Source organism: Macaca nemestrina, chromosome 19 (assembly GCF_043159975.1).
Source record: "Macaca nemestrina isolate mMacNem1 chromosome 19, mMacNem.hap1, whole genome shotgun sequence".
Taxonomy (NCBI): domain Eukaryota; kingdom Metazoa; phylum Chordata; class Mammalia; order Primates; family Cercopithecidae; genus Macaca; species Macaca nemestrina.
In genome coordinates, this window is record NC_092143.1 from 65,259,425 (window position 1) to 65,285,666 (window position 26,242).

The window sequence follows — 26,242 nt, forward strand, 5'->3', positions numbered from 1 at the left end:
GAGCTCTGTGTTCGTCCACTCATTGGCCTTATTCTTGACTTACCTGTGGTGGCAAGGTGGCAACAGGAGCACCAGCTCACCTGCTTCCAGGTTCGAGTCCCTTGGGAAAGAACAACAGTCTCCTTGTGCCTCATTCTGACCGGGTCACATGGCGGATGAATGAACCAAATCCTCTAACAGAAGAGAATGTTAAGAATGGATGTGATGCTTTTTAAACTATGTGGCCTGCGAGTGGGAGAGAGTGGTTCCCCAGATGGAATTTGAGGTGTCATTTTACCCTAAAAACAGTGAATGGATACTGGGAAGACAAATAGTAAATCTCTCCAATGGAGACATACTTCACACGATGTGGGATTCGATTGGTATTCTCCATTACTCAAGATGTAACCACTTCCCAAAATATTCCCATGACCATGGGGCTAAAAATAAAACCAATTTCATAGGCTTGATGTGAGAACTGAACGACAAAACATACTTGCAAGAGGATAGTGTAACATCTCCAAGCAGGAAGAAAACTTGTCAAGACCCCATTCTGGGAGGGTTACTATTACCCTCTGCCAGATTAGGTCACTAGAAAATTGTCATCTTCAGTATTGTTTCCGGCATTCAGTGGTGCCCAATTGTGGAACTGGAGAATCCCTAAGCCAGGTCTTTCCTGCCTTTCCCTGTACACTATTCTCATTTCACCATCCGAAGTATGTGTGTCTTTTCTGTATCCTACTCTGTGACATACCTTTTATGAAAACTTTTATTAATACTACAGAATCATGGTCAGGCGCAGTGGCTTATGCCTGTAATCCCAGCACTTTGGGAGGCCGAGGTGAATCATTTGAGGCCAGGAGTTCAAAACCAGCCTGGCCATTATGGTGAAACCCCATCTCTACTAAAAATACAAAAGACTAACCGGGCGTGGTGGCAGGCACCTGTAATCCCAGCTACTCAGGAGGCTGAAACAGGAGAATCACTTGAACTCAGGAGGCAGAGGTTGCAGTGAGTCAAAAATCACGCCACTGCCCTCCAGCCTGGGTGATAGAGCAAGACTTTGTCTGAAACAAAACAAAACAAAACAAAACCTCCAAAAAACCACTACAGAGTCATTAGTCCGTCTGTTGTCAGTATCACAAAGTTCCCATTTCATGTATAAAGCCTTCATCACATTAATTTCTAGGTATATTTACCATCTCCCAACACATAGTCTCTGTAAAAATACCAGCTGTAGAAGTTATCTGAAAGCAACTGCCCTCTATGATTGCTGCCTTTACTTTCTTTCTCTGTCTCCTCCCTCAGGGAACACTGGAAGAGGAGACAGGCCCCAGGTTTGGGCAGGAAGTTCGAGACCAGCCTGGCCAACGTGGTGAAAACCCGTCTCTACTAAAAGTACAAAAAAATTAGCTGGGTGTGGTGGCAGGCAGTTTTCAGGCTGAGGCCGACCTAACTATGCACATAGGAACATTCCAATATTTCTTCAGCAACGTTGTCCCAGCACTTCACTGGTTAACTTTTTATGTCCACCATTTGTGGATTCCACAGCTACTTGTCAATGGTGAATATTGATCATCATGATTATCTACTGAGCAGCTACCATATCCCAACTACTCCTTGCATGTTGTTCATTATTTTCTGAACACTCAGCGTATTTGCAATGTGTTATTTCATATCACAGACAAGGAAACTGAATGCAGAGACGTTTTATTTCTTGCCAAACATCGCATGAGGATGAATAATGAAACTGATTTGAAACCAGAATTGTCCAATTCCAACATCTCTGTTGTGTTTTTTTTTTTTTTCACTCTCATATGCTGCAATTAAAAAGTTATTTCTAAGACTGTACTTTCCGACATCATTTCTACAGTTGGTTGTGAGAGAACTTTCTCTGAACTTGTGGAGCACAGGAAACCGGGAGGAGGCGGCACAGGGTGCTCTCCACATGCGTGAAACCCGCTGTGGGTGTTGCTTTCCTGCAACTGCCATTTGCCACTGATGATCTTCTCTTCCTCTGGAAGAGTAAGAGGGGACGGACACAGTTTCAGTGCTTCCCATTTATAATTAATTAATTAAGGGCAGGTGCAGGGGCTCACACTTGTAACCCCAGCACTTTAGGAGATTGAGCAAGGAGGATTCCCTGAGTCTGGGAGTTTGAGATCAGCCTGGGCAGCAGAGTGAGACCCTGCCTTAAAAAAATTTTTTTTTCTTTTGTTTTAATTTTTATTTTTTTGAGACAGGGTCTCGCTCTGTTGCCCAGGCTAGAGTGTAGTAGTGTGATCTCGGATCACTGCAACCTCTGCCTCCGGGTTCAAACGATTCTCATGGCTCAGCCTCCCAAGTAGCTGGGATTACAGGTGCCTGCCACCACACTCAGCTAATTTTTTTGTACTTTTAGTAGAGACGGGTTTTCACCATGTTGGCCAGGCTGGTCTTGAACTCCTGACCTCAAGTGATCTGCCCACCTCAGCCTCCCAAAGTGCTGGGATTACAGGCATGAGCCACCGCACCCAGCCAAAAAAAAATTTTTTTTTTTAATTAGCCAGACATTGTGGCATGTGCCTGCGGTTGCAGTAACCATGGGGGCTGAGGTGGGAGGATAGGTTGAGCCCAGGAGTTTGAAACCAGCCTGGGCAGCAAAGTGAGACCCTGCCTCAAAAAAAGAAAAAAAAAAAAAAACTAAAAAGCTATTTCTTACAGATATTCATTGAGTGGAAAGCAATTTAATTTTACATATAATAAGTTATTTCAAAAAGAACTGTAGTTATGTGTGGCAATTTTTCATAAAAGCCTGATACAAATCAAGATCTACCACGGAGTCAGTAGGTGTGCTCCAGAGACACCCTTCTTGACCAAAACAAAGCAGGGCAGAGGTTGGGAGGCCTTTTGGGCTGGGCTCCAGGACACAATGACTAGAAGATGATGCAAAGCGCATGACAGAGTAGAGAGAACTACACAATTTGCTTCCATATTAGACTCTGCAAAAGTAGTTCTTAAATGTTAGCTCACATGCAACCTAGTCACTTTACTGAGTAGATTCCTGGACTCCAGTCCTGGGTGATTCTTGCAGGTGGTGCACTGACCAGATTAGGAGAATCATTGTCCAAGGTCTCAAAGCCAAATTTAGGACGCTGAGAGAAAGAATCCTAAGTGGTTGAATGGGAAACTGATTCTCCTTTTGAGCACACCTTAGATTCAAATAATTGATTGGAGAAGATCATTCTATACAAAAATCCTCTGACCTGCAGAGTTTCTACAAAAAGTCTTGAGAAAGAAAAAAAACATATATTTTTGGAAAAGATTGAATTTAATTATAATTTTGCAAATTACACTGTGAGAAAGGTCAACAAAAAGAAGTGTATTGTGGATGATCTTATAAAAAGAACCTTTTGTAAAGCAAACAATTACCTTCTGATTTGTCTACTCTGTACGCTTGATGTTTATTTAAATTGGATGTTCTCATAGCAGGACACACCTGATACCTGGCTTGTCTAAACACTTAGAAAGTCAAATTGTCTAGTTATCAAAGCCCATCTTATTTCCTGAACACGTATGGATGGTCCTTCAGGAGTCATTTCACAGTGATGTGCAGAGAGAAAAACGAAACAAACAAACAAACAAAAAACAAATCATTGTTCCTGAGTGCATTTTCTAGCCTATGTCTAACTTTCTAGCAGATAAAGGCAATAAAAATGTTTGGGTCCAACACTGCAACATAATTTGAAATTCCTTGCTTACTGAAATCCTAGCCAAAAGGCTTTCTTTAGTTTTGTATTAAATTATCCCACTTGGTTGGCGGCCTTAATCAACTTAACCAATTATTTACCAGATCACCATTTGCCTCTGTGCAGACACCCCGTCAGAGCTCAGGTGGACAATTTCTTGGGCCAGAATGCCTTTCTTTTTCGTCAATACCAAGACTGTCTCCTGCCACACCTTTAACAGTGCTCTCCATCTGTAACCTCAGGTTCATAATGCAGCTTTGTTACTTGGTTTGTCTAAAAGCAATTAGTAGTTTCAGATTTTTATTTCCTATTTAGGGGAGAGATGATTTGGGGGAGAGTTGGGGAGGTGACTGAACAAAGCCAGTTGAACAGTTAATACTTTAACCTTGCGTATAATTTATACAATAAACAAAGTCACATGCTTCCCTAATAATTTAGATGTAAGCAAATGTTGATTTATTCAGGAAGGCTACTGCCAGAAGCAAAGCCTGCAGCACTAAAATTTGAATTAAACTAGGACAGAAGCAGGCTAGTCTATAATAACATTTGTATAATTTTATTTTTGCCCTTGGCTCAGTTCATTTCCTCGTACAGTAGATGCATGAAATTGGTTCTTCAGCCACCTTTAGCTGATGCTCATTGATATCCGGGCAGGCAGAGAAGCAAGAGAATGCACCTTTCTAAGCTTTGTGTTTTCAATCATAAGGCCTTGACTTCCTAGGTCATTTCTGACAATGATTATCTTTCTCTGAATTGTGTTTTTGGCAAATATCTCAGAAAAGCTTCATTTAACCTAGAGATACAGTTTCCCCCCTCTTACTGTGAGGGGACTCTTAGAACTGAGACAGTTAAATAGATGCAAATGTTGTGCTGTTTTTATTCCTTTATTCAAGCCCTGGGGCATGAAATCTGAGTTCTCTTACTCTGCTTTCGGCAGTGAAATAAGGGCCTGAAAAATTCTTTAAATGATGGTGAAAAATAAACATTAACTTGAAACAGTGAGGAATCAACCCCCCCTTTTACTATTAACCTTTGACTTAAGTAAAAACTCGGACCTACATTTTACAACTTACCACTTGTGTTAGGATCTGAGGCTCCTTTTGAGGGAGCAGGCTCAAGCTGGTAAATAATTTTGGAGAGCTTCTGAAAAGTAGATGAAGTTTTACATCCAAACATAGGGAAACCTGGTTTTTTCATGGCAGTTCCTGAAATAATGACATTGCCAACACACACAGCACACACATGGAAGCATTCTCAACCCCCATAATCACCTGGAAATGTCTTACAATTTTTATTCTTCCTCCTCCATACTTCCATTTTAGGCAAAGTAACAGCATTTTAGAGCGTCAAAACTTCTGAAATGAAGAATTTATTCCCTTAGTTCAGGAAATCAATTATGCTAAAAATTCTTCCTGACCTTTTATTTAAGGGGAGTTAAGAAAAAATAAAATCCTAAAAATTTAGAAACTAAAGAATTGGTATTTACACTTTATGTGCAATAATGCATTTATGCCTCACTTCCTCCAGCTGAGAAGGTAAATAGCAGCCCTAGTGTTTTGGAGGCAAACATTGTTCTGTCCTATTCTTGGTAACAAAATCTGCTCCCAGGCCTTCTCCATCCCTGTCTGATTGTGCCCTGGGGCTGTTGCAGGCGGCCAGAGGAGCCTTTCAGAAAATCCAGGCCATGTTTTGACTTCATTAGAGATTCCAAATAGAACAAGTTTTAGCCTGGCTCAGGCTTTGGTTATGAAAGTTTCCCACAGCTCTCAAAAATATACAGAATAATAAATGGCTGGGCAGAGAAATAGAAGGCAATAGTCATTCCATCAAAGGTTTCTAGTCACATCATAAACTACAATTGCAGAGCCTGAGGAGCTTATGTCACTAGGACCCAGAGATAAAATGTTTTGCCTTTGGCCCCCGAGGTCACGCGCTGGGGCAAGAGCTTTGAGGTTGGGTCCTTTGTTTGCAGACTGGCAGGGGAAGGGCACTTGATCCCTGCCTAGGAACAGAAAGAATGCCTCTCTCCCCCACCCTGTGGCCCCTTGGCCTTCCCTGGGGACAGGCTGTGTGGCTCAGCGGGCATTGTGAAACCTTCCACCCCAAGGGGTGGCTGTGAAGCTTCAAATGTTTTCGGGCATTTCCAGCATAAAGGCAAAAATTGATGAGTTTCAGTGGGATAAGCTCTGAGGCTCCAAGGAAAAAACCCTAAGGCGGTGGGTGTGAGGAGGAAACTTTTTATTGTCTTGCTGCAGATTTTTTCTTTCATTTTTCTTTTCTTTTTCTTTTATTAAGTCAAGATGTTATATGAATGCACCAGTTAAATATTACATGCAAACTTCTTAAGGGAACCATTTCCTCCCCAGTTTACAGATCAGTCTGTAGTTTGTCCATATTCCTGTTTCCCATCCTTCTTCCTCCTCTCTCCCTTGTTCCAGGTTCTCCCTTCTCTTACCCCCAGCCTTTTTTGGGAGGAATCATAAAACCACACTTTAATGACAAACTCCAGAAGGCTAGACCTGATGAGGATCCTAGATATTCACCCTACCAACTTCCATGGAATGGCCTTCATTTTCCACACACTTTTATTTCAGAAAACATATGAACTACTAGAAGTCACTCAAACAAGGAAGGATTTACATTCATTTTTTCCCCCAAATAGTCTTAATATACATGTTTCTTGCTAGAAGCAGATTTTGTTGATGCTTTATTTTTTAAAGCCAGTAACTAACTATAGCCTGACAATTCCTATCCCATCACATTGATATTAGATTGGTGGGCTGTGACTTTATGACATCAAAGAAATTGATTACAACTTTTTTATATGTGGCTCACATGCAGTCATTACCATGATCCAAACATTATATGCTAACCTCGGAATCACGGAAGTGATGGGAGAAACACACTGTGGTTAGTGATTAAAGATTGGACTCAAAATTGTCTCCAAACCCATTTTTTAAGTCTTTGAATATGACCAAAATTGTATTAATGAGCTTTGGCTGGAAAGAACACTACAGTGTGTCTCTATCTCCATTTCTCACATTTTAATTAAACTTATAAACCCTTCCCCCAGATGGGCTTCCCCTGGTAACCATATTAAACAGAAACATTAGGTAGAATCCATAAGAAAATATTCATGCTTGTAATCCTAGCACTTTGGGAGGCCAAGGGGGGCGGATCACCTGAGATTGGGAGTTCTCAACCAGCCTGACCAACATGGAGAAACCCCGTCTCTACTAAAAAAATAAATAACAATAATACAAAATTAGCCAGTCATGGTGGTGCACGCCTATAATCCCAGCTACTCTGGAGGCTGAGGCAGGAGAATCACTTGGACCTGGGAGGCAGAGGTTACGGTGAGCCGAGATTGCACCATTGCACTCCAGCCTGGGCAACAAGAGCAAAACTCGGTCTCAAAAAAAAAAAAAAAGAAAAGAAAAAAGAAAATATTCATTCCTTTTTTTTAATGCATAAACCATCCAGAAAATATATACCTTAAAAATAAAAAAGGGGTTTAGTAAATATTTTATATTTCACTCATCTGGAATTATAATAGAAAGGAAAACTGTTTTATTAGAAAATTTACCATTTGCAGGGAGGTGTGTGTGCCTATGCCCCTGAGTCTTTATTAAGGCAATGGAGGAAAAGCAGCCAGGAACAAGGTGAAAAGAAGTTCATTCACTGTCTCAGAAAATAAAGACCTCAGACTTTCTAAATGAAAATATACCATTAGCATCAGATACTAATCACAAGGTAATTATTTTTAAAGAGGTTCCTAAGTAAGACACACACACCCATGACACCCCGAGGCTAATCTACGCACCGAGAGACGTATTCTGCCCTTCGTTGTATGTGAGTTAGTTGTCCTTGGAGTGAATAAAAGCTGCTTTCCATGTTATTCTACCCTCCTGTAAAAAGAAGAAAAAAATGTCACTTCAGAAGATATGGATAAAAATGCATCTGATTAAAAAACATTCCTCAAGGGCAATTTGGATAAAAGTTAAACTGGGCAACATCAAACTAGGCCCCTTCCTAGAAAATACATCAAATTCAAAGAAGTTTCTTGTTTTTGTTTTCTTTTAAGTTACTAATCTTTTTAATGAATCTCAGACTCCATCAGCCAAACTGCTTTTTTGGTAAGAACAGTTTTTACCTATGTAAAGGCAAGGATTGGTTTGACAGAAAGCACCCAAAATATCAATGACACGGCAAAATATCTTTCTATTCTTTAGTTAAGAAAAAAACTCTGTTCAAGGAATTTCAAGTGAACAGAATTATCCACACTGGAAAGGACAGTCCTCATCAATCTAGGTGACTTACTATGGGCTTATGATCCCTAAAAGTGGCCCCCAGTACCCCCCCATATCCCTGCTGGCATGAATTACAACACCAGGTCACTTCTTCAAGAAATCCCCATTAATAAGCCTCCAACAGTGTAAAATATCAGCTGTTGTGGAAATTTTTTTCAAGTATAAAGAGAGTTTCTGCCCTCATTAGGCTACATGTTATTAGACTGCATGTATATCTATATCTTATACCAAGCCTATGAGCTATCTAATGTCCTGTAACTCCCTTTGGAGCTATATGCTAGTCAGCACTCTTCATTCATTCATTCATTCATTCATTCATTCATTCATTCATGTAACCTCCCTTATTGAAGACCCCACAATGTGCCAGCACTGCTTCTAAGAGCTGGGACATCAGACATGAAGGAGACAGGTAACATCCTGCTCTAGAGGAGTTTATTTTCCCCCAGGCAGAGGCATTCAATAAACCAGCAAACAAATGAAGGAAACCATTTTGGACAGTGATCAGTGAAATAAAAATAAAGGAACGTGGTCAGATAGGGTGGGCTAACATGGACGGAAAGTCTTTGTTGGGTAGGTGGAGATGTTGAGCTAGAATCTGAATGTCAAGAAAGAGCCAGTTGTTGAGAAGCTAGGAAAATGAATTCTGCTTGTTTTTTAGTAAAGATTGATTTACTCACATTATTGTATGGATTGTACAACCTCACAAGCAGTATCACAGACAACTCACAGGATTCCAAGCAGAAATTCAAAACCCAGGCATAGCAAGAACGCTTAGCTTTTATTTGCCAGCAGGACAACCCCAGGCATTATTGCTCAGCTGAGGGCATATTTAATTACCAAATGCTCTGCAAATGTCTTCCAAATTGTATAGATAAAGCCATCTAAATTGCTGACTTTCAAGAGGATATATTCCTTCCTTTATCATAGAAATGCCCCATTCCCTGATGAATTTGCATTTCCAATGATTCACCATTCATTTTAAATTCATTTTAATTTACAATTATTTTCTTAAATTCTTCTACACAGCTGGGAATCTGTAAAGTGCATTTGCTTTATTTCATTAGATAACTAACTTCATTGCTACCTGAGCAGTTCTTTGCTTCAGAAAAACATGCAGCACTCCTGCTATTTCACTGTACAGGCAGCATACTCACCATGCCAGCCAGATTTAGAAATGATTGCTTTTGCTTGTGGCTTACAAGAAAAGACTTCATATCATATATTAATTTTTAAAATGTTTTCTTAAGCCTCATTTTAGCCTCTATGGCAAACCCAGAGGCCAGGTAAAAATGAATGGTTATAATATGGTTTTGTTTAAAGGCATGAAAGTTAGCCATAGCCTTTTCCCATGACACATCTGGACACTTCCATTATGGTCACTTAGGTGTCTGATGGTTTGTCAGAAAGCTAGCCATAACTTAGGCGGAAAACTGGACTCCATTAAAAAAACATTAAAGGCTGAGAGGGAGGCAAGTTGATGTGGCATGGCTCCCAGCACTAAGAAAGCAAGAGTGCATGGTGAAGCTTAGAAATAGAAAGTGATGTCCTCATAAAAACATGGCTCCAGGCTGGTGTGCCACTAGAAATTCTTCTGTCAGTTTAGAATATTTAGCTCTAAGGGATTTCGACTTTCAAATGTATCTTTGGATGCAAAATAGGCTGCACAGGAGGAGATAGCATAGAAGGGAAAGAAGCGTTTGCTCCCAATTATGATCAGCTTACGTTAAACTGAAAATTCCTTTTCTTCCAGATAGAATATTTGATTAGAAAGGGGGGCAAGTAGATTAGAGGAGCTACCTTGCTGGCATCAAGTGATCCTCTGGCCTCCGAAACTAGAAAACGTTGCTGATAACTGATAGAGCTAAACAATATTAAAAGCTTCAGCACTACTGGTTATCAGGGGAACCTTTCAGCCTAATTGGAAAGCTCAAAGCTTCAGGCATCTGAAATATTTTGGTTTAGGGCTCTTCTACAGCATTCCAATGCAGTATATCCAATCAATAATGTGATGCTATGCACAATACAATCACGAGGCTTATTAACTCCCCTGAGTTTTGTATTTGACTTGTTAAACTGTAAAAAGAGTTGGAGAAAACAAACAGAAAAGAAATATCTCGGTCCCTAGCTGCCAAAATATAAAATAAATAAACAAACTCCAGTGCTCAAAAAAAAACTGAAAAGGGCAAAGTGGAAAATATACACAGATGTACTTTCATGCACAAAACATGAGCATCTTGGATGATTTCTCTTAGTGTGATCCGTCCTGTGTTTTAGGCAAAGGGGGCATCCATCCAAGCAGATTGAATTATGTGCTAAAATTCAGTTATGATGATGTAGATTCCACTCTAAAACCTATGGACATGAGGCTTTTTTCCACAGCAGGCTGTGGTGCTTTTCTGCCCACCCTGGCTACAGGCAGTGGTTACAGCTGCAGCAAATTAGAGGCGGGCATCCCAAGGAAGTTCAATATAGACGGTTCCTCAGAGCGACAGCTGTCTGCATCTGGGATACTTCACAATTTTCTTACCAATCTCCTTGCACAGAACTAAACAGCAGAATCTTCACACTCTGGTGACTCTGACAGAGCCCGCTTGATTCAGATGTTTGTGAAATTGTCTGCTCCAGAGAACTTCCGCGGAAATCATCAGGGAGGTTTCGACAGCAACAACCAGAAAAAGTTCTTCATTTGGTTTTGAATTTTCCTTTTCCCCCAAAGGTTCACCAAGCTGCCGCTATAAGAGGTTTGAAAGGGAACACAGGTGGTATTAACAACCGAGTGAAAGGTAAGGAGCAGAAGTTGGAGTTCAGATCAAATCCAGCACCCGCTCCTGCCCTGTGATGGGAAACAACAACCTCTAGAAACACGGCACAAGCCTCTTTTCTGTGCCTGAGTTAAGAGATACACAGACCTAAATCTGAACTTAAAGACACATATTTACTCACATTTTAATCTATCTGAAGTGATACTACAGCCCACAATCGCTGTTAGCCAGCAGCAGTCAGCCGTCGTTGTCATTGCGTATACACGGGCATGAAACTGTGCAATGGCTGGGAAGAGAATCCTGAAGATGAGTGGGGACATCTCTTAGGAAATGCTACATCACCAACACTCTCAACAGCAAAGCAGATGATCCTGTGCAGCCAAACAGGAACTTGATGACTCCAAGTTGGAAAATAATTCAGAAGAGTCAGACTCAGAATGTGAAGTTTCGTAAATACCTTAACTAATTTATTTCATGTATACTTTCCTTATTACATACGCACAAGAGATATATATGAGAGAAATCCATGCCAAAATAAGTTTAAAACCTTTTTCAGGGTCTCACTCTGTTACCCAGGCTGGAGTGCAGTGGCTCAGTCTTGGCTCACTGCAACCTCCACCTCCTGGGCTCAAACAATCCTCCCACCTCAGCCTCCTGAGTACTGGGACTACAGGTGCGCACTGCCATGCGTGGCTAATTTTTTTTGTATTTTTGTAGAGATGGGATTTCGCCACGTTGCCCTGGCTGGCCTCAAACTCCTGGGCTCAAGTGATCCACCTACCTCTGCCTCCCAAAGTGCTAGGATTACAGGCGTGAGCCACTGAGCCTAGCCAAGAAACTCTTCCAATAGGTATACAATGAAAATTCTAAGGAATAAAACAATTACTGTGGTATAGTTGTGGTGGTACATCTTTCTTTCTGCATGGTACATAAAATCAATACAACCCAGACATCTAAAATTCAATGAAATATACAATTTTGGTAACCTGGAAGAGTTTACCTAGCTTCTCTGAGCTTCAGATTTCTCTCCTAGAAAAGGAGAATAATAACCCCGACTCCCAGAGAGATGGGGGCTGACAGAGCCAGCTCAGATAGAGTTCACAGAAGTCTATGTCCAACATTGTCTATTCCTCGTCAACAGTAGTAGCTACTCACCTCTTGTCATTCATCTGTTTCGGCCTGGACACAATGCAAGTATCACAAACATACTCATTTACTTAACCCGGTGTACTTTACTTTGTTCATTAAACTCACCAGCCATGCACCAAGTGGACAAAAAAACAAGTACCAAGAAGGCCTTGATGTAGCGTATTTTTTTGGTGATCATCTATGAAGCAGATAAAGTGAAATGAAATGATTGTTTGAATCCAGTGTTCTAATGGTAGAATAATTGTGACGTCAAAACAGATTTTTTTAAATGTGACTCCAGTGGAATAGAAATGAATACATCAATCTCAAAGTGGATAGAGAAAATTGGTTTTTTTTTTAAAGGAAAACTTTTGACAGTGAAAGAATGAGCCAACTAAAATGCCAAATTGTGTTTAAGTCAAAAGGTTAGATGACAGTTATTTTTCTCTGATTCCAACAAACAGGAAAAGGGGAATATGCAAATGAGCAAACGCAACCTAAAGTTAGCTTTTATTTTTACTTATTTTTTTCCTTTTAGAAAATCCAGTTTTAAGTGGTTGTTTCCTTTTAAAATAGTAGAGAAACAGAGCCAATGGGCTTCCAGTTTCCATTTTCATTCTTTCTTAGTATTTTCCTGCACAAATCTTCACCATAATACTGTAGATATCTCCTTTCTGCTTTGTAAGCTCACAGTTGGTAGAGTCATATACAGAAAAGAACAAGTTAGCCCCCTTATGCCTTAACAAATGTGCAACTGTGCTCTTTTAAAAGACTAGATGGCTGTCCAGAGAGATAGAAGGGCATCAAAGTAGAGAATATGAAGACAAGCTAACAATCACTAATGTATTCTTAGAGGCAAGGCCTGTATTAAAATGATGGAATTACAATTTACGACCAAATTGTAATCTCATAATTTTAGGTCAATGTACACCCCAAACAAACAAAAACACAACCTGTTTTTAATGCATAGGGTGGGAAAGATAAGATAGAATATAACACCAAAAGAAAATAATTCTGCCTGACAGAGTCCCCGGAAGAGTGAACTGAATAAGTAAGCAAGTGGACATCAGCCTTCACCTGAAGTACCCTTCTTCCTTCAGTCCACTAAGCTAGGCATTTGGAGTTGCTGTTGCAGCTGTAGGATATTTACAAGGTCCATTATTTTATGCTGTCTGCTGTTGTGCACTTTTGCAAATAAATATTTTGCATGTCCCAAAATAAGCTCACAGGTGGAGATGGCATCACACCCAGAGCCAAGAACAGGACCGTAAACTGACATGACATGGCTTTGAGTGCCTGTGACAGCACAGCTGCTGCTGGAGTTAAGACAGAGTGTTCCCTGTGCCTCTGCCCCTCTCTGCTAACCCAGCCCCACATTTTTAGATAAATATAGTTGAACAGAATCTATTCAGCGAACGTAGAGCAAAATGGTACAGACTTTGGGCTCCCACAACCCCACCAAACCTGCTCTCTTTAAGGACACCAGTGACTTAGTAGCCAAATCTTTTGGACAGCCTTTAGCATCTTTCTTTTCCTGTCTTGACCACATTCTCCTTAAAATCCTCTCCTTTCCTGGGGGCTTCAGGACACCATCCTCTCTTGGAATTCTTCACAAAAGCTATGGTCTCTGCCTCTTGTGTTTCTTTTCTTCTTCTTCCTTCTTCCTCCTCCTCCTCCTCCTCTTCTTCTTCTTCTTCTTCTTCTTCTTCTTCTTCTTCTTCTTCTTCTTCTTCTTCTTCTTCTTCTTCTTCTTCCTCCTCCTCCTCCTCCTCCTCCTCCTCCTCTTCCTCTTCCTTCTCCTCCTCCTCTTCTTTTTCTTCATCTTCTTCTTCTTCTTGTTGTTTTTAGAGACAGGATCTCACTCTGTTGCCCAGGCTGGAGCACAGTGGTACAATCACGACTCATTCCAGCCTAGAACTCTTGGGCGCAAGCGATTCTCCTGCCTCAGCCTCACGAGTAGCTGGGACTACAGGTATGCACCACTATGCCCAGATAACTTTTTTTTCTATTTTTTGTAGAGATGGGTTCTCATTATGTTGCCCAGGCTTGTCTTGAACTCTGGGCCACAACTGATCCTCCCACCTCAGTCTCCCAACATGCTAGGATTACAGGTGTGAGCCACTGCACCTAGCCTTGGGTTCCTTTTGACACCCCTTGAATGCTGGTGTTCCCCAGGACCTTCCCACTCAAGCTGTTGTTCAAGAGCCAGCAGCATGTACCACCTGAAGGCTTGTCAGAAATCCTAGTGCTCAGGATAATGCTTTAAGAACAAATCTACCTCCCAACATCTGCAATCTGACTCTACCTTTCTCTCCCCACTGCGACTATCTTGGTCTATGACCTGATCATCCCTCATCTGGAGTATTTATCAGTCACTTAACTGGTCTTCCTTAGTCCATTCTCTCCTCTTCCATCAATTTTTTAATGCAAATTTTATTATGTATGTCTGGGGCAAGTTGAATAACGACCCCTCAAAAATATTCACATTCTATCCCTGGAACTTCTGAATGTTACCTTACATGGAAAAAAGCGACTTTGCAGGTGTGATTAAGTCAAGAATCTCGAGATGAGATTATCCTGGATTTCCCAGGTGGACTCGGTGGACTCTGAAGGTGTCCTATAAAAGAAAGGCAGGAGGATCCGAGTGAATAGTTGGAGATGTGACAATAAAAGCAAGAAGCTAGAGTGATTTAGAAGCAAGAAGCTGGAGTGATTTGAGGAAGGGGCCATAAGCCAAGGAATGCAGGTGGCCTGCAGAAACTGTAAAAGGAAGCAAGGAAGTGGATTCTTTTCTAGAGCCTCCAGAAGGAACATAGCCCTTCTGACGTTCTGATTTTTAGACTTCTGACCTCCAGAGTGGTAAACTAAAAAATGTTCACCAGGATCACCTGAGGCCAAGAATTTGAGACGAGCCTGAGCAACATAGTGAGACACCATCTCTACCAAAAAAAAAAAAAAAAAAAAAATTAGCTGGGCCTAGTTGTGTACACCTGTAGTCCCAGTTACCCAAGAGGGCTGAGGCAGGAAGATTGCTTGAGCTCAGGAGTTTGAGGCTGCAGTGGGCTATGATCATGCCACTGGACTCTACCCTGAGTGACAGAATGAGGTCCTGTCTCAAAAAAAATAAGGAAGGATCTCCTTAAAAAGGAGTTTAAGGCTGGATGTGGTGGCTAATGCCTGTAATTCCAGCACTTTGGGACGCCAAGGCAGGCAAATCATTTGAGGTCAGGAGTTTGAGACCAGTCTGACTAAAGTGGCGAAACCCTGTCTCTACTAAAAATACAAAAAATAGCCAGTCATGGTGGAATGTGCATGTAATCCCAGCTACTCAGGAGGCTGAGACATGAGAATCACTTGAACCCAGGAGGCAGAGGTTGCAGTGAGCCAAGATCGTGCCACAGCATTCCAATCTGGGTGACAGAGAGACTGTCTCCAAAAAAAAAAAAAAAGAAAAGAAAAAGAAAAAAAAGAGTTTAAGATGGAATAATCATAGCATCTTCCTCCTTGAGTTACTTGATAATCCATCCTAAGTGGTTGGCACCACACCAGAAACTTAGTAATTGCTCAATACTTTTAGCTGTTAACTACACTTTATTAGCATTCAACTAAAAATTGTTTAGTTGAATTTATTAAGCCTTTATTATATTCTAAATACTGTTAAGTGTTTTACATATAGGCATTTATTTAATACTCACAAATACCCTCTCAAGTAGATATGATTATTATCATCCTAACGATGAGGAAACTGAGGCACAGGGGTTACATGGCTTGCCCAAGGTCAAACATTAAATAATAGAGCTGAGATTCAAACCCAAGCAGCCTGACATCCTGTACATGTAATCACTGTGCTACATATTTCATTGATTCTAGGATGCATATTTTTTCAATCAGTGATTATGGTAGTTTAATTGGCTGGTTTCTTTTTTCCTGTGGAACATTGTATGAGTCTGTTCACATGCTGCTAATAAACGACATACCTGGGACTGGGTAATGTATAAAGGAAAAGAGGTTTAATGGATTCATAGTTCCACATGGCTGCAGAGGCCTCACAATCATGATGGAAGGCAAAGGAGGAGCAAAGGCACATCTTATATGGCAGCAGGCAAGAGAACGTGTGCAGGGGAACTCCCCTTTATAAACCATCAGATCTCATGAGACTTACCCACTATCATGAGACCAGCAGAGGAAAACCCACCCCCATGATTCAATTACCTCCCTTGGTCCCTCCCACAACATTTGGGGATTATAGGAACTACAATTCAAAATGAGATTTGGGTGGGGACATAGCCAAACCATATCAGACATAAAATAATGTTATGACTTACAGTTGATGGCACCTTAAATTCCACGGCGTAGAATGTGTTGCTTAATGACACAGTCAAGGTGGAAAAGCTCTGACTCCTATGACATTTTCACTCTCGTTTCCCTTCCAATCTCAATCCAGAAGAGGGATTCTGATGATAGGGAGTACAAGACTTTTTAGGAAACTGAAACTTCCTTTTGTTGTTAGGAGGAGGCCAGGGCTAGGAGTCTTACTCTTGTGTTCATTTGGACAAGGATAGGTCAGATGCAGCCTAAACGGGAGCCACATGTCTCTCTTCTCACCCAGAAAGTGTGGATGTGCGGGATTCTCAGAGTGTTTTCACAGATAAGGGTGAAAGGCTGGCCAAAGTTCATAGCAACAAGGCCCAGAAACAAATTAATAGAGTAAGATTCTGTGTATAACCCTTAAGGGAAAACTCTTCCTTAATTAGAGACCAATTCGTACAATAGGACTAGAGCTCACAGAAGCTTCCTTCTACTAGTATCTCTGATCAAGCTTGCACTTAAGCCAATACAGAATTAAGTTTAGCAAGAGATATGTAAACAGAACCATTCCTGTTTTATGATAGGAAAATTATATTCATTCAAAATCTCTGTTTGTTCCTTTCCCAGGGGTCCTTGGGTCCCTACCCTAAGAGACTTGGAACGGGCAACATCCTGAGACCGTAATTCAGGTCTTATATTTATACACCTCAAAGCCCCTTGTGGGCCTTTCTCCAGGTATTTGTGGACCAACTGTAAGAATGAATGAATGGATGTAATGAACAACAATATTCTCAGAGCCCCAGAAGTCTAGGATAGAAGATGGTTTAGAGGAGGCTGCTTGGGGTCAGGAGGTCTGGAAACAAGATTAGGGACATCTGGTTGGTTTTTAGGGAATCAGGAGCAAGGTCATGTTCACAACTACATTACATATTGTACTGGACTCAAGTGTTAAGTGCAAAATCTCCAGAATGTTCTTAGGCCCTAAGAACTCCAAAGAAGTCCTACATATTTCAAATATATTTTGGGCTTTTTTTTTTTTTTTTGAGATAGAGTCTTGCTCTGTCATCCAGGCTGGAGTGCAGTGGCATGATTTCAGCTCACTGCAACCTCCACCTCCCAGGTTCAAGCAATTCTCCTGCCTCAGCCTACTGAGTAGCTGAAATTACAGGTACGCACCACCACGTCTGGCTATTTTTTGTATTTTTGGTAGAGACAGGGTTTCACCATGTTGGCCAGGCTGGTCTCAAATTCCAGACCTCAAATGATCCGCCTGCCTTGGTCTCCCAAACTGCTGGGATTACAGGTGTGAGCCACTGCGCCTGGCCTTTAAAATATTTTGAATAGACAGAAAGATGGAAAGAAGCTTGCTGGCTGGTACAGGGCTGAGCTATTCTGCTAGACTGAAAAGTAGTGAAACAAGAATGACATCTGTAAACACTCAGAGTCACAAGCAGAGGTTGGTTCTGAAGCTTACCTTGAGGACTTAAAGAGGAAGTGAAGCCTGGGTGCAGTGGATGGGGAGAGATGATTAGGAAGGTAAGGGGAAGAGGGTCTGGCATGGTAGCTCATGCCTGTAATCCCAGCACTTTGGGAGGCTGAGGCAGGTGGGTCTCTTGAGCCCAGGAGTTTGAGGCCGGCCTGGGCAAAATAGTGAAATCCCATCTCTACAAAAAAATTACAAAAATTAGTCAGGTGTTGGTGGTCCACACCCTGTAGTCTCAGGTACCTGGCTGCGGTAGGAGGATGGCTCAAGCCCGGAAGGTTGAGGCTGCAGTGAGCTATGATGGTGTCACTGCATTCCAGTTCTGGGCAACCAACCAAGACCCTGTCTCAAAAAAACAAATAAAATAAAAATAAAATAAATTTTTAAAAAATCAAAGAAAGATAAGGGGAAAGAGAGCCTAAGAGTGATGAAGACACCTTCACTTCTAGTTGAAAGGAAAGCAAGAGCAACTGTCGTGAAGAGGAAGAGGAATGAAAGGATACAAAGGAAGGGAGGGAGGGAAGGAGGAAGGGAGGACCCCCACATCACAGAGTAAGACTCTCCAAGAAGCCCAAAAGTAGTAACCTACTGTGACTTTTGCACCCCGAAGCCCCTCTACTCCTTTCCCCAAACCTCAACAACCCAGGTTGTAGGTGTCTCATTGGGGAAATAACTTACAGAAATGAAAAAGACATTAGGTTTCAAATCCCAAGCATCCAAAAGATTTTAGAAAGAAATATGCATACATCGAGTCACTGAGTAATAGCTTGAGTTGCTAACACAATAAATGGAATTAGAATAACACAGATTCTCTCAGGTTTTGCCTATGAAACATACTAGGTGCAATCGGGGGAGGTGATATGTTGATGCTTTATAAGCAACCCAGACTTAAATGCAACTTTGGTGAGTGCCTACTAGTGAGGAGAAGAGAATTCATTTTGTCTTATGTAACAGGGAGAGGTCTGAGTATGAGAGCTGCATTGGGCAGCTAGATCACCCCACAAACTGGGTTTGATATTATAATTGGGGGTGACTCCCAAGAGAAAGTCCGCAGCAGTGAACTTGAGGGAAAGGAGCATACTCCAGGAATAAGAAGAAAATGGTTAATAGCAAGCTGAAGGGCAAAGAAAAGCTCAACCCTCAGAATCAGCTGGAGGCAGTTCAGACACCATGCGGAGGTGCACAAGGTCTGAATGCCTCTGAGCACAAAACCAAAGTCTGAAAAGAGGAGGTAAATTAAAGACTGTTCAACAGAAAGTGTGTGGATTTTTGAAAGCAGCCTTTAAAAACTGCACACTTTACCAGAAACTAATGAAACAGAAGAGTCCTCTCCCTCTTCTCCCCTACTCCCTTTACCATCATTAATCAAAAGAACGGAAAAATAAAAGATCATGAAGATTTGAAGGGGAAAAAAAAAGAGACAGACAGGGAGGGGTCGGTGAGGAAAAGAGAATTCTACATTTGAAGATAGAATCCTACAGGTGAGACTGGGGGCAAGAGTTTCCAATTACAGGGAAGGGTGAAAATGGCAGAGAAGATATGAAATATCTTATTTGTGTTTGTTCTGTACCGAAAATGAGGATCTTCCTACCCCAAGGACAATTTTTACAGAAAGCAAAATGTACTGTGAGAGATGATGGAATCTCTCTACATGTTCACAGAGCAGCCCAAACAGGACTGTTCCAACCACCACTGACAGCTGATCGCATGCTCTGACCCCTCACTGCAGCTAGGAGGGGCCCAGCAATGACTCATGGGTCCTCCACCCACCCCCAACTAAAGCAACCACCGTGAACCCAACCAAAGCATGAACACAAACACCCAGAGAGGCATCTCCCTTTTTTTTTTTTTTTTTTTTTAATGTAGGGACCAGGTCTTGCTAGGTTGCCCAAGCTAGCCTCAAACTTCTGGACTCAAGCAATCCTCCTGTTGGCCTCCCAAAGTGCTAGCATTACAGGTGAGAGCCACTGCACCTGACTGCATCTCCATTTTTAATCAGAAACTACTATAGTTCTCCCGCCTCCAGTTTTTCTTCCCCTTGCTGGGTCCATCCATGTTCTGCTCTCTGATAAGTCTGGAAAAACTTGACTTTCTCTGCCCTTTCTACCACCCCAGGGAGGCCTTGGACCGTCTCTGAGGTTATTGCTCAACCTTCAGTGACCCACCTCAGCAGCTCGCCCCCATCTCATACCCTTCAGGGTGAATATTCTCTTCCATTCCCACAAATCCATGGTCACAGACTTGGGTTACATGGTCCATTTTCCCTCTGCTCTGCCCTTCTGTGAGCTAGAAAGGTTTGTATATCACCTGGTATTGTTCTCTGATTATTTCCTATGTAAAACATTATCTTCCTAACTAGGCAGTAAACATCTCATTGGCTAAAACTATTCTATTTCTGATTTGTACTTGGGAAGCAAAATGCTAATAAACACTTAATGAGTTAACAAAATGTTTGGAGAGTTTGAAATGTTTTGCTTTCTTTATTCTGAGAGGTGGAGGATAAGTTAAAGATACAGAATTTCCCTTTCAGCTTCTTGTCTGAGTGAAGAAGCTATAGATGTGACAGTGCTTCCGTTCAAATTCACATAACCCCTAAACATAAAAACAGAGACCAGACACGGTGGCTTACTCCTGTAATCCCAGCACTTTAGGAGGCCGAGGCAGTCGGATCATGAGGTCAGGAGTTCAAGACCAGCCTGGCCAATATGGTAAAACCCCCTCTCTATTAAAAGTACAAAAATTAGCCAGATGTGGTGGCACATGCCTGTGGTCCCAGCTACTCAGGAGGCCGAGGCACAAGAATTGCTTGAACCCGGGAGGCAGTGGTTGCAGTGAACTGAGATCTTGCCATTGCACCCCAGCTTGGGCGACAGAGTGAGACTCTGTCTCAAAAAAAAAAAACAAACAAAAAACAAAAACAGAAATCTGTGTTTCAGAGATTATTACCTATTTTTTAAGCAAGGCTTTATAATATAAAAAATAACATATAATTTGGCTTTTTCCTTGAAACCCAAAATACACATAATCTACCACACACACACACATATGTATGTACACGTGTGCTTTTTTTGCATGTGTATTACATGCCCAGGGCTTTATATATGTTATGTCTGATCCTTCGGACACCACCATAAAGTAGTATTAATTGCCGGCATTTTATAAATAAGCAAACTGATGCCCAAAAGATTCATTCAAGCAAGGCTGTGCAGCTAGTAAATGGCAGGAGCAACTCTGGCCTGATATTGTTTTCACTGTACCACACTACCTCTTTCAGATGTCCAAGATGGAGCCACGTAGCTTGGTTATGGGGTTCCATTAGTTTGCCCTCTTGTCTTCTTTCAGCACCTACCCTGTGGCCGTGAACCATTGATTCATAATCTTCCTGTACTCTCAATCGAATCAGGAACCACCAACCCTGACAAGGCTACCATCTATTGACTCTAGGTTAGAACTAAAAGGTGGTTGTGGAGAATTGTTTCCCACAGAGGACTGAATTCATCCTGAGGGAAATCTCAAGGCCCTCTCCTTACCTCTTACAGATAGAACAATACAAAATATTTAGACAAAGAACATGGACTTAGCTGTGTTCTCTAAAGGTTCCTCCTCTAAGTAATGTGGACCAGTGTTTCTTTCTTTTTTAAAAAATAGAGATGGGGTCTTGCTGTTTGTCCAGGCTGTTCTCAAACTTCTGGCCTCAAGTGATCCTCCTGCTTTGGCTTCCCAAAATGCTGGGATTACAGGTATGAGCCATCATGCCCAACCTAGACCAGCATTTCTAGTGTGTGATGAGGCTTACTTGCATCAGAATGTCCTTAGGTGATGGTTTTGAACACAGATTTTCACACTAAATTTACTGAGTCACCCTCTCTAGCGCTGAGGTCCTGGAAATCTACATGGGATTGTTATCTTCATTCTAGAAAATACAGTAAAAGTACAGTATTATAATTTTATGGGACCACCACCTGAAATGTGGTCCCTCATTGATGGGAATGCACTATGTGGTTCATGACTACAGTTCCTCCTTATGGAAGCTAATGGTAATTAAATAATCCCATAAAGGAATACTTACAAATTGATTAATACTCACAAAAAAAAGTCCAGTGAACTATGAGTGCTTATTATAGACAGCACTGATCTGGTCCCAAAGGGAAGAAAACCTTCCCTAATGAAGTGATACCTGAGCTGAAGGATGAATAGTCATTACTAGGCTAGAGGAAGGAAACCGCATTCTACTTACAGGAGATGCTTCCTGTGCAAAGGCTCTGGGGCAGTGAGCTGAGCTGGAAGAGCTAAAGGAGGCCAGACCAGCTAAGGGTACTCAGGGTGGGAAGAGAGGAGCTTCATGAGAGTGCAGAGGGAGACGGGCCAGATCAAGCAGGCCCTTGGGAGATTTTGGTCTTTACTCCAAGAGCAGAGAGAAACCATTGAATAGATGGTTTTATTTTTAATCTTTTAATGTTATTTTCAATTTTTTTAAAGTTTATCTTATTTTTTGTTAGGTGCCTACTGAGGCCCAGGGCCCTTGTATCAGCAAGGTAAGTCTATGCCCTAGGAAGTAGAGTCTCTGGCTGTCTTCACCGCAGATCACATTTTTCCCGCTTGTGAAAGGGAGAAGCAACTCCTCTGCATAACGCAAATGTTATGGGTGTAATGGGTGACTGACTTGATTTCTATATCACAAGTCAGTGGCTTAGGTTCATACTCTTTTTTTTTTTTTTTTTTTTTTTTTTTTGAGACGGAGTCTCGCTGTGTCACCCAGACTGGAGTGCAGTGGCGCGATCTCGGCTCACTGCAAGCTCCGCCTCCCGGGTTTACGCCATTCTCCTGCCTCAGCCTCCGAGTAGCTGGGACTACAGGCGCCCGCCACCACGCCCGGCTAGTTTTTTGTATTTTTAGTAGAGACGGGGTTTCACCATGTTAGCCAGGATGGTCTCGATCTCCTGACTTCGTGATCCACCCGCCTCGGCCTCCCAAAGTACTGGGATTACAGGCTTGAGCCACCGCGCCCGGCCTCATACTCTTTTCAAACATCTCTTCTTATTGTCCAGACAGCTACTACTACAGTGCTTAAGCATGGACAGGGAGTTTCGAATTCTGCATCAACCAAGTCTTTTGTTGACTCTCAAGGACATTTGGAATTAAGCAAGCCAAGGGTAATCAATTCTGATGCTTTAGGCTATTAGACTACCCGTGGGGCCTGGGAGATATTTCCTGTTGTATATAAAATGGTACAATGGCTTCCTCTGTGACAAGCTCTCCTCCCTCTCGCCCTAATGTATTACATAGTGGCCTCTGCCGGAGGCAAGTACCTGACTAACCTTTGCAGGGTTCAATTCAGTTTGGGCAAACTTAGAGTCACTAAGAAATAATGGAATTTGTTTTCATTTGCAGGAGCAAAACTCCTTTTTCTTCGTCAAAAGGAAATATGCGTGTCTACATCTATAATCAATATGAAACTACATATAGAGTCATAGAACAGGCAGAGAAACTGGGAGAATCTTCTAACTTTAAAGTGTTCAACTTAGACCTCCTCAAGATTTTTTTCTGTGATTTGGCACATGGCATCCTTCATTGGCTTCCATTCGGCTTCCAGGCATCCTGCATTGGACCCCATGAACGAAGCCAAGTTACAGGGATTATGACCCAGCTTGGTGGTGTGGGCATATTAATCAACATGGGAGCATTGGAAAGGTATTTTCTGCCACTTGTGTACTCATCTGCCTCCCTGTTTCCCTCCTTCCTTGTATTAAAAAAAATAGGTGTGGGCATGGGCAATAGAAACCTCAACCTCATCGTGAATAGCTACCCTTCCTTTGGGGCAAAGCCACCCCTTTCCTGCTAACTCACAGGACAAAAGTCTTACTGAGGTTCTAAAGAGCCGCACTGTAGATCACTATGGCACACATTTACCTATGTAACAAAGCTGCATGTCAGGCACATGTATCCTGGAACTTTAAATTCAATTAAATTATAAGAAAGAGCTGCACTTTGTTTGATGTATCTGAGTTATGCATTTGACGAGCACACCAATGAATGAGCGTGCTGACTCCTACCAAGCTCTGTCTGTAGAGAGATCATCACAGAATCTCAGGAGCCCTTCCCACAGGTATGACATCAGAACAACTACAAGAGTCAGAGCCTTCATAGAAAAGGGAAACAGAACGAAGGAGGAGGAGAAGGAGAGGAAGCAGGAAGTCATTAGTTTCTTCCTTCATACGAGGAGCTTGATATCCCATGGATAAAGAAATTGGCTGATTTGATGTCTCCTGTTTTATTTACTGACTTTTGCGACACAGAACAAATTATTTGAAAAGTTTATTCACTGTTTTAGTTTATATATGCTTCCTACAAGAGCCTGTTTTTTGTCTAGGAAGCCAGAGATGGATATAGAGAAGAAGGACTTGAGAGCAAGACAACTGGTTAGGAATAACACAAATGCAAGGTTTCATCTGGTACAAAAAGTGCTGGTCCTAGAGTCAGACGAAGGCTCTTTCTCCTCTGCTCCATGACTTTCAGGAAGTCATTCTTTCTCTTTCCTCATCTTCAATACAATTAGATTAACAACCTGGGTAAAAGAACAGAATGAAGCAGTGGAGGTAAGTGTTTGGTAAATTGTGCAAATACAACTTCTCATTGTCTCTGTCTGAATAAGGAGTGTTAGAAAATAGGAACGTTATCACAGGAAAATAGCAGGACTAGGTAAAATAATGTCAGTGCTAGCTAAGGCTAAATATATCAGAGATTAAAATATAGACTCAAAACTGTGTCATAATGCTTTGAAACTTAACATGTTGTCTAAAAGTGGAGATTAACATTATCATCTTAATTTACTTTCTGGTTCTTCCAGGAATGACAATGAGAACCTGTGACATCCATGAACTCAAAGAAGAAAAGGGAGAAGTGGTTTTACACCTTCTCCACCACTTAACCCCAATCCTACTACCTATAAACCTGCAAAGAAGCAGACTTCTTGGGCTTGTATTTGTCCCTTAATTTATTCATTATCAATTTTTCATTTTTTCTTAAGTTTCTACCATAGGCTTAGTTCTTTCTAGATCAAGCACAGGGGAAAACCTTCTCAGTCCTTTTGCCTTGATGTATTTCTTAAGAGAACCAAGACACAATTCAGGGAGGATGAGTTGAATATCCCAGTATTTAGAAAAGGCATGCCTCTAAATATGATTATGACAGGCCACTCTGCCATCAGCACCAATGTTCCTTACAAATAATCCACAAAATATAATAAAACGTGAACTGCAGATGGAGGTCAGTTTTCAGGTTGAATAGATTTTAAAATCAGAGAGTGGCACCCTCATAGGAAATGAAGGAAGGAGAGAAAAGATGTGTTTTTACTCTTCAAAATCTAAAATGTTCTCTTGCTATTATTTCCAGAACAATAAAACAACAACAACAACAAACAAACAAACAAACAAAAAACACCTCTATTTTCAGAAAATAAAAGAGCACCAATAAAACTATAGCAAGTACAATGAGACCAGAGGTAGCTATTTAGGCTGAATGGACAGATCAGGCATCTCTAGATGGCCACAGAAATTATGAAAGAAAATCAAGGCTGTGGCTATCTCTAACCCAATCCAAACCTCAAAAAAAAAAAGTAAAAACAGGTTTTTGTTTTATGATTCTAAATAACCAGTTTAGTTCATTATTTTATGAATCTGCAAGCTGTTGTAGATTTTGTATTTTCAGGTACAAGTTCACAGCTACACAATGACAAACACATTAGGGCATGTCTAAAATATTGTCAAACACCAGGCTGTTTTGCCTACATAATTTCAAGCATCCAGACACACCATTCGGCAATTTCCAGTGATTTGATCTGGCTCAGAATATCCAAGTTTTTGTAACACAGTGAAGGAATCCGCAACGAATGAGGCATTTTAGCTATGCCAGACAAAGAATGGAGATCAGTCCCAGCTTCCACTCACGCTGGGTCTTCAATGTGATAACATGGTCAACACAAGGTCCTGGGGTTTCTGCCCCACTTCTTTATGGGCCATCGTGACCAGGTGTAACTCAGATGTAACACTAATTAAGGAGAGAATCAGAGAACTAGATGCTTTGCTTTGTTTTTTACCATATTGTACTTTTCTCCTTTCACCTATTTCTTAGAGTTTAATATTTGTATAATTTATTGATTTTTAATTGTGGCAAACTATATATAAAAATTTCCATTTTAATGATTTTTAAGTGTACAGTTCACTGGCATTAAGTACAACATTCACATTGTTGTCCAACCATCACCACCATCCACGTCTAGATCTTTTTCATCCTCCCAAATCGAAACTCTGTACCCCTTAAACAACAACTCCCCATTCCTTCCTCTCCCCATCCCCAGGTAACTACTATTCTACCTTCTATCTTTATGAATTTGACTATTCTAAGTACCCTACATAAATGGAATCATACAATATTTGTCCTTCTATCTCCACTGTATTTTGATACTACCAGAAAATCCAAAAGTTAGAAAGAGTTAAACCCTGGGTATGATCAATAAAACTAAAATAACAAATATATATGAATACT

General features: G+C 41.3%; 1 long non-coding RNA gene and 1 other non-coding gene across 2 annotated transcripts; one reads left to right on the forward strand and one right to left on the reverse strand.

Moving 5' to 3' along the window:
- Positions 1 to 1,821: 1,821 nt before the first annotated feature.
- On the forward strand, positions 1,822 to 2,034 carry LOC112423840 (small nucleolar RNA U3). Its single transcript, XR_003014395.2, has one exon. It is a non-coding gene; the product is annotated as a small nucleolar RNA U3 (small nucleolar RNA).
- A 535-nt stretch (positions 2,035 to 2,569) lies between these two features.
- On the reverse strand, positions 2,570 to 15,662 carry LOC139360048 (uncharacterized). The gene is made up of 3 exons (XR_011617013.1): positions 10,961 to 15,662; positions 10,545 to 10,749; positions 2,570 to 7,615 (listed from the first exon to the last, which is right to left on the reverse strand). It is a non-coding gene; the product is annotated as an uncharacterized lncRNA (long non-coding RNA).
- Between the last annotated feature and the right edge of the window lie 10,580 nt (positions 15,663 to 26,242).